The sequence below is a fragment of the Cariama cristata genome, unplaced genomic scaffold (genome assembly GCF_000690535.1).
Source record: "Cariama cristata isolate BGI_N322 unplaced genomic scaffold, ASM69053v1 scaffold6553, whole genome shotgun sequence".
NCBI lineage: Eukaryota > Metazoa > Chordata > Aves > Cariamiformes > Cariamidae > Cariama > Cariama cristata.
In genome coordinates this window covers 19,966-27,610 of record NW_009607739.1, presented here as the reverse complement: position 1 = coordinate 27,610, position 7,645 = coordinate 19,966, and the positions used below count along the sequence as shown (strand labels likewise).

At 38.8% G+C, this 7,645-nt stretch overlaps 1 protein-coding gene across 1 annotated transcript in view; it reads left to right on the top strand.

The window, feature by feature from the left end:
* The window catches only part of LOC104159046 (testican-1-like), a gene marked incomplete at its 5' end in the record, with an annotated part of 137,334 nt that overhangs the window by 114,192 nt on the left and 15,497 nt on the right, over positions 1-7,645 (top strand). The window lies entirely within an intron of this gene.

The window sequence follows — 7,645 nt, the reverse complement described above, 5'->3', positions numbered from 1 at the left end:
AGCAGGTTGTCTTAACACTTTCAGCTGTGGCTTTGGAAGGTCTGTAGGATACAATTCTATCTAAAACTCAAATGTACGTACTATGGTAGCCTCTGCTGTTTGCGTAAAAATAACCGTCCCTCGATTCCCTCATTTTAACTCCAGTGAGTTTTGTTTCTACTCTTAATTATTCTTCCAGCTCCTCTTGTTTATTATTTCAAATGCCTAAGAGTACGGTATCTGCTAAGCTGTTAGCAGCAAAGTCAGGTATCTGTGAAAACCTCCCATGGGCTGTGAGCTGTGGGTCTGCTTTAAACACTGCTTTAAAATCAAACCAATGTTCAGTTTTTCTGAACTCAGCCCTCTTGCAGAGACTGGCCAGTGCTTGACAAACCACGATTACAGCTGACTGGAGCGCCTTCTCTGAGACTCAGCGCAGAAGATGCTGGGTGCATACCTACGTCTGCCTAGTCAAGGATGTCTGTTCAGAGTAGACTCTGTAAAAAACAGAGAGGAAAGAAGGGAGGGAGGGAGGGAAAAGAGGAGACGATGACTCTACTAAGAATTTTCATCCAGAGCACAGCATGAACTTCTGGAAAAGTCCATTCAGTTAGACATTTTTATTTGCTCTCTTTTAGTTTTCAGTTGAAAGAACTCTGTTGCTCCTTTCAGATGATATGACAGAATTTGAATGAGAACATTAGGCTGGTGAATGAATTTTGGGATGCTAAGAACCATGCAGGAGATAACATTTTAATTAATACCTGACATGGCCAAAATGTCACCAGGGACATTAACTCCCACGAGCCTTCCTACCCAGTTCGGATAGACCCCCAGCATTGTTACAGTTTGGATGTATTTAAAATAAGCCCCCAGGCTTCTTAAGCACCTACCAAAGATGAACTTTCCAGGGTTTTCACAATTAATGCAAGCACAAAAGGAACTATCGTTAAGTACTACAAAAGCAGATGTACGTTTTGCCTACAGCTTTACAGCCTGAGCTTTGTAGCTCTCAAATCTTTGTTTATACAGTTCTAGCTGAGCTTTGTGTTTTAAATGTACCATTTTAAGGAAGAGTCAGATCAAAGCCTATTTCATCTTCCCAATAACTCAGCTGCTCCCGTAATCATCTCAAAGTCTGAACTGCAGGATCTTGGCATCTGCTACTGTATTTATAAGACAAGGCCAAACAAGTGACAGAAGGATCAGAGGTTGTTATCAGCATAGGTGTCAACCCTGTGGAAGAATAGCCAGTGAATGCCAGAAATGCAGCATGACACATGTACCCACATAGAACTATGTCATGAAATGTTGATGACTATAGGAGGGATTTTAAATGAAAGACCTTCATTTATCAAACCACCAAAACACGTTTGGAATGCAATACCTTTCCTTATAGTAATAGTAAACAGTCCATTCCTTTCTACTTCATAATATTATTGGAGTAATACTTCATTTTTTATTGTTATAAGAAGTTGCCTGAAGCCTCAATGAAAAGAGCAAATTAGAGCATTGCCCCTTCCAAACAAGAGTGGTGAAATATTTGTGAAGGTAATTATTACCACAATTTCATCACCAAAATATAGCAGATAAAACACCTAGAGTCATCTACAAGTCACATATACGTGTGTATGTTTATATGCATGTGTGTAGTTGCATCTGAAGTGGAGGGTTAGCACAGCACTGAATTTATGATGATGCTTTGTATTTTGCATGACTGGGAGCAGACCTACTCCTTGGAGCCTGAAAGCTGATGCTTTTTCTTTTTTACTTTAGTTTGAAAGCTTATTGTGATAATTCACACACACAGTCACAATTATAGCAGGGTGAAATAAGTTGTTGACTTACCTGCAAGAGAGGAAATGTAGTGTTGTTTGTCAGAGAAAGCATAGTTAAAAGTGCCACATTGTCTTTTTATACAGAGAATAATACAGAAATTAATACTTAGTACAAAAGATGAGCTGTCAACTTCCATGGTATGATACATTTACATCAAAATTTTTAAAATAGTGTTATTACAGTGTTTTTAAATGTGTGTTTTACCGTATAACTTTGCACCTGATTGTCATGTTAGTCTGCAAAAATACGAAAATGAGACCTTTTTTTCCCTTCTGAGTTGTTGAAACTATGCCTGTCCTGTTTCTAACTGGAAAAATATAATATCACTATTGGGCAATGTCATGTAGGTTTGTGCTATATCACATTTTAATCAAAACTAAATGGACTTGTCCTCCAGGCTTACAGGACAAACGACTGAACAGCTTGTTACAACTAATACGTCTTACAAATACAGCTGGTTTTCTGCTTGTGAGCCAAGCAGCAGACAAGGCTAGTTTCCATTGATGCATCCATTCCCTCCTGCTGCTCAGAGAACTCCAAGTCTGAAATTTCAGACCGTGTATTAAGATGAGCTTTCTTGCGAGGTTCTCCATTTCTTATTCACATTATGTGGATGGTCACCTCCATCACAACACGTTGGTTCTGCTCCATGGCAGGATATTTGCGTCCTTTTTAAGCAGGTGGCTCAAAATTAGTGACAGGTTTCTAAGCTGAATTCTGTCATGGCAGTTGGAAACGGCACTAACCTCAGTGGCTAAATACGCATTTTTAAAGCTTTTGTTTTATTTCTTTTTTAAATGTTTCTGCATTTGCAGTTTACTTTCCTCTACAGTACTGAAACAGTTGAACCTAGCCCAGCTCTCAGGGAATGTTCACATGCTGCCCTTTGGCATTCAGGGAAGAGGGAATTTGCTCTTCAGGCTCTGCCTAAGGGACTATTTAGTGTTGTACAACAACATGAACCCAAGCAACCAGTCTCTCCACATGTAATTGGTAGTAATGTAGTGCTGTTTGTAAGAATGATTATAATAACAACAATAGTAATGATAAGGCAACAGATGCATGCCAGATAGGTGATTGATAGCAGAAAAGTCAAATGATATAAAACAGGTTACACACATTCTGTGAGTCTGGTCGCATAGTTTGCTTATTGTGAAATACAGTGTAATGTATCACTGTAACTTTTGTCTGGACAGTGTGGAGTCCTTGCTTGTCACATAGTACCAGAACCTTATGGCAGCCAGTGAGACATTAAAGCAGTAATGCAGTAATGCACTTCCTTAGTACTAAGTTTGGGTTAGAGTTAACTGTAGTATGAGTTATAAGGCTTGTTTTAGTAGCCGCTGGAGATTTTACAATATTGTTTTGCTAGGCTAGAGTAAAAATGGAACGTGAGAGAACATTCAGTGTTGATTTAATCTTATACTTCTACAGGTAAGTTCAGTTTTAATGTTGATTTCTGATTTTTGAAACTCTCTCCCCAAAAGAGTGAAATTAAGTATTATTATGTTAATTTTCACCATCAATGTATATAGATTAGTATCTGTAGAGCTGAAAAAGTCCATAATGGAAGCATGCCTATAAAAACCTGGGCCTTTACAGCATGCTAATGGCTTTCCATTAGGTCAGATTAATGTTTTCTGCTTGGTGAAAATAGGTATTTAACAATAGTGCTTTCAGTTTGTTGGGAGTAAATAACTTCTGGACCAATTGCTTCACCCTTGGGAATAAATCTGCACTTCTAGTGCTTGCTATTAAATCACTTCTGCAGGATGATTCTTAACATCTGCAGATTCAGATCTGAGGATGTCTGTTGGATCCAGCAGCAAATAGATCCTCGTCCTGCATTTACACTGCTGTAACTCAGAGACAGGACAGATTCTGCCACTGCTCCTGGTGCCATGGCCACATCAGGTGCAGGGCAGCGTGCACTGTGATCAAGTTGACAAGCTGGATGTTAACCAACCTGCCTCACCATCCCGGTCTGTAACAGCACCATTACCAGCCTGCAGCACGCGGGGAGGTGGTGGGCTATGCAATGGATGTCATCGAGGCACATCAGCAGTGAAGGATCCAGGAATTAACGTTATGTGGGGACCTGGATCAGAGGGTTGCTAAGGCAGAACTTTTGGTGACATAGATAAACTAACAAGGATAAAAGTCTTGTGTTTTTTCCCTTTTTAAAAGGTGTAGGAAATGAATTGAAGCCAGATTCTCTTCTCTTGAACAAAATACACACAGAAGTGAAAATGCATGTTTGCGTATGTTTGCACTTGTGTCTTTTTCACAGCACTGGAGTTTTAAATGGTTGTTGACAGATGACTGGACACATTGCAGTTGCTAGAGAGAGGCTATGGAGAGGTTCCTCCCTTGGTGTTTCTTTTCATCCCAGAGTTTTTAATCAGTGCTTCGAGTCATGTCGATATCCATGGTGTTTGCAGCCTACATGTTTTCTCCTTATAGAAGTTCAAATAGCAAGAGACCCATTATCACATCTATTCCTCTTACAGCCTTACTGTAAGAGGCTGAGAAATGTTACTTGGAACTTCTATTAATAGTAAAAAGGTACATTTGCACTGTATTTTTCATGAAGAGGGTTCTTAAAATGCTTTATAACTTATACTAATACAAATTTATATATGATGATCGTAGATCTGGGGCTCCTCAGAGCTATGCTTCCTAATTGTTTGATATGTAACTAATGGGCTCTACCACCAGAAATAAATCACAAAGTGCTCTGGTTCCTAGATACTCAGCTGGAGACTGGACCTGACTTTGTGTTAAACTCATGCCTTCTGAATGTCAGTCCACTTTGAAGTGTCTAAAATAATGTGTCCCAAAACAAGCAAATTCAGAATGATTAGAGACTTCTGAAAATGTTCAAATAAAATAAATAAAATAGAATGCAGTTCCATTAGGTAGAGAGGCAGAATCTTTTTAACCATGCATGGGTAGCATTAAAATAAAATTTAATGCAAAGAATGTAAAATACTGCTTCCTCTATTTTAATGTGGAGGAGATAGTAAGATTGAGGTCATGAAATACTTGAATAGAAATTTAACTGAACTTTGCATTAAATTTTTGAAGTCTCATGGAGAAATTTATTATTCACTACATATTAACGGCACAGTTGGTTCCTGTTTTACTCATGACCCAGCAGTTATTCTTCTGAAGAAAGACTGCAGTCTGACATAATATCCAGTGTTGAATCATCGTTAACCAACATACTTAAGGAATATCTCAGTTATTCACAATAAAAACTCTCCAGTATGCAGAAAACTCCAGTTCTGGGCTTATCGTCAAGTCATGCCTCAGACAGAATTCCAAAGGAAATCTGCAGGGTTTGTGGCATTTTGCAAACTTGTCGGTGAAAAGAAGAGAAAGCATCATTCAGGGTGCAGTTCTAAAGACTGACCTCAGAGTGAGTGAATGAGGCAGTCTTCGAGGAAGCTACAGCATGGAAGAGGCTGGAAACCCGTTCTTGCTCCATCAAAATCAAGAGAAATATTGTTAGGGAATGACAGGAGGATACAGGGGTCCTGTGTCTGTTCAGCAGCCGCAGGGTATGACTGAGCTTATGCTGGGCATGGATTGCAGCACTTGAGTAATGGCAGAGAATTGGTGGAAGTAGGAATGTACATGTGCATGGTAAAAGCTGGTTCTCGACACAGTTACCATGACAGACAAGCAAAAAAAAAATATATATAGTGATTTGTTATGAATGGCATTTTACACATCCTGACATGTTTGATTGTCTGGACTATACAGAGAAATCATTTCAAGTCTGGTTTACCATTAATTACTCTACTTCTGTTCCACTGACACTGTGCATTCAATCCCGTTTTCTATTACAATTTAAAAGCATGGATTCCAATTACCTCAGTCAATGCAGTTTAAACCAAATGACCACTTTGTGAAATTTATTTTAGAGACATTAGTTTTTCACTGGGAAGGCCATTCTGCATGGTGCTGAGGCCAGGAGAGGAGACAAGCATGCTCCAAGCTCCTGCCTGGCACTCTGCACTGGCAGGATGGCATTGTGAGTTTGAGAGCAAATACAGCATCCCTCAGAGCATTTGACTTGCCGTAGGTTTCTGTGGTGTCTAGAGTTGTCTTTGTACTTGGAAGTACACAAATCTGTATAAGGAAAACTGCCCTAGGGGTTTTTTTCTTTAATATTATTTTTTTTCCCTATGACTTGTTGACTGTCCGTGAAGCTCGGTACACCTGTACAGAAGGCATGGTGAGGGTGTCAGGAAGGCACAGGAATAGGTGTTTGTAGTCCCGAGCTCCAGCCTTGGCTTCCTAAAGATGTCATGTGCCACAATAAATATTTAATAAGTATCAGGTTTGCACAATAAAACTATATTACTCGTTTCTTGGACAACTGAATCCTCTTTTTTTCCACCCACTTGATATAATCAGTAGTCAAAGCTGTGTTTATGTGTGCAGTTTTGTCTGGAGGTACACTTGTGAAATACTCTGAACGTATAGGTAACCTGAAATGTATGAGGTATTGGCTAAACAACACTTACTTGTTGTGCACTATATTTCTTTTTTTTTTCCCTTTGCAAAACTGACTTTCAAAGGACAAGACAGCTATTGGCAGAAGAAAAGAAAAGATACTGCCTGCTTTTAATTCTGAAAGGTTATATGATTATCGGTACACTCCTTCTCAGAAAACGTTTGTGAAGACAGGTTATTGAAAAGAAGGTTATTATGGTCTCTCATGTTGCTGTAGTTGTCTAATAATATTTGGGCAAAAATTAAGTCTGATGAAAATCAACTGATGACAACTCAACAGGGGATGCAGGAACAGCATCTCCCATCCCATGTAAAAGAAATATTTCCATCACTTCTAACATGTATTTAGGAGCCCAACTGCTGTTGCAATTAGTGCATGATGGAAATGTCTTTCTCTTTGTGGATCTAAATTCACAAAATAAGAAATCATTTGTGCCTGACTAGAGCTAGTTCGTTCCTGAATACTTATTACCTATAAAATTACTTTTCTTCCTACCCCCTCACTCCTTCAGGCAACATCTCCTGATGGGGCCTTGTTACAGGCAGGATGATGGAATTTGTTCTTCTATTGCTTCTGTTGTGATTTTTCTCTGATAAAAGACTTTGTTTGCGAGTAACAGCCAAGAAACAACAGCGGCATGAGATGTTCCTTAGAGAAAAGATGTCATGGTGGGCTCAAAAATACTATTGCTTTATGATTTTTGTCGTAGCTTGCAAAGATAAGATAGTTTACGAGTAAAACGTAATGTTAATTTAAGTAAGAAAATAAAGTGATAAGCTTTTTCAGTAATGTAAACTGCTTTACAGTTAATATGTCATTGTCTTCCATTTATTTTGCATAAAATTATGGGTTTTTTCTTTAAGACCCAATTTTTCCTTCCCTGGACTCAACCTTAGCGGGATACTAGTCTTCATATTTTTATCTTTAATAGGAAAATCTGTCAAACTCTTTCAGCATTACAGAAAAACAGGAAAATCAATCTTTTTCTCTCCCCACTCCAAATGCTAAAAAAAATTGCACTTAGGAAAATCTGTAACGTCCTATTTTTTGACTTCAGAGTTATTTCTGACCCCAAAAACCCCTGTGACAACAAACAAATACCACAGCCATGAGATATCAGCAGGTTCATTGCAGTCATTGGAGCAGTGAGTTTAACTTGGGAAGACAAGCTGTTGTGGGACGCAATTGTTCTTCAATAAGGTGGAAGGAGGAATATTATAATGTGCAGTGAATTGGAGAAGACATATTGTGGCTTGCCCTGTGAAGGATGTCTGCCTCTATGGCATAAAATCTTGCTCTGTA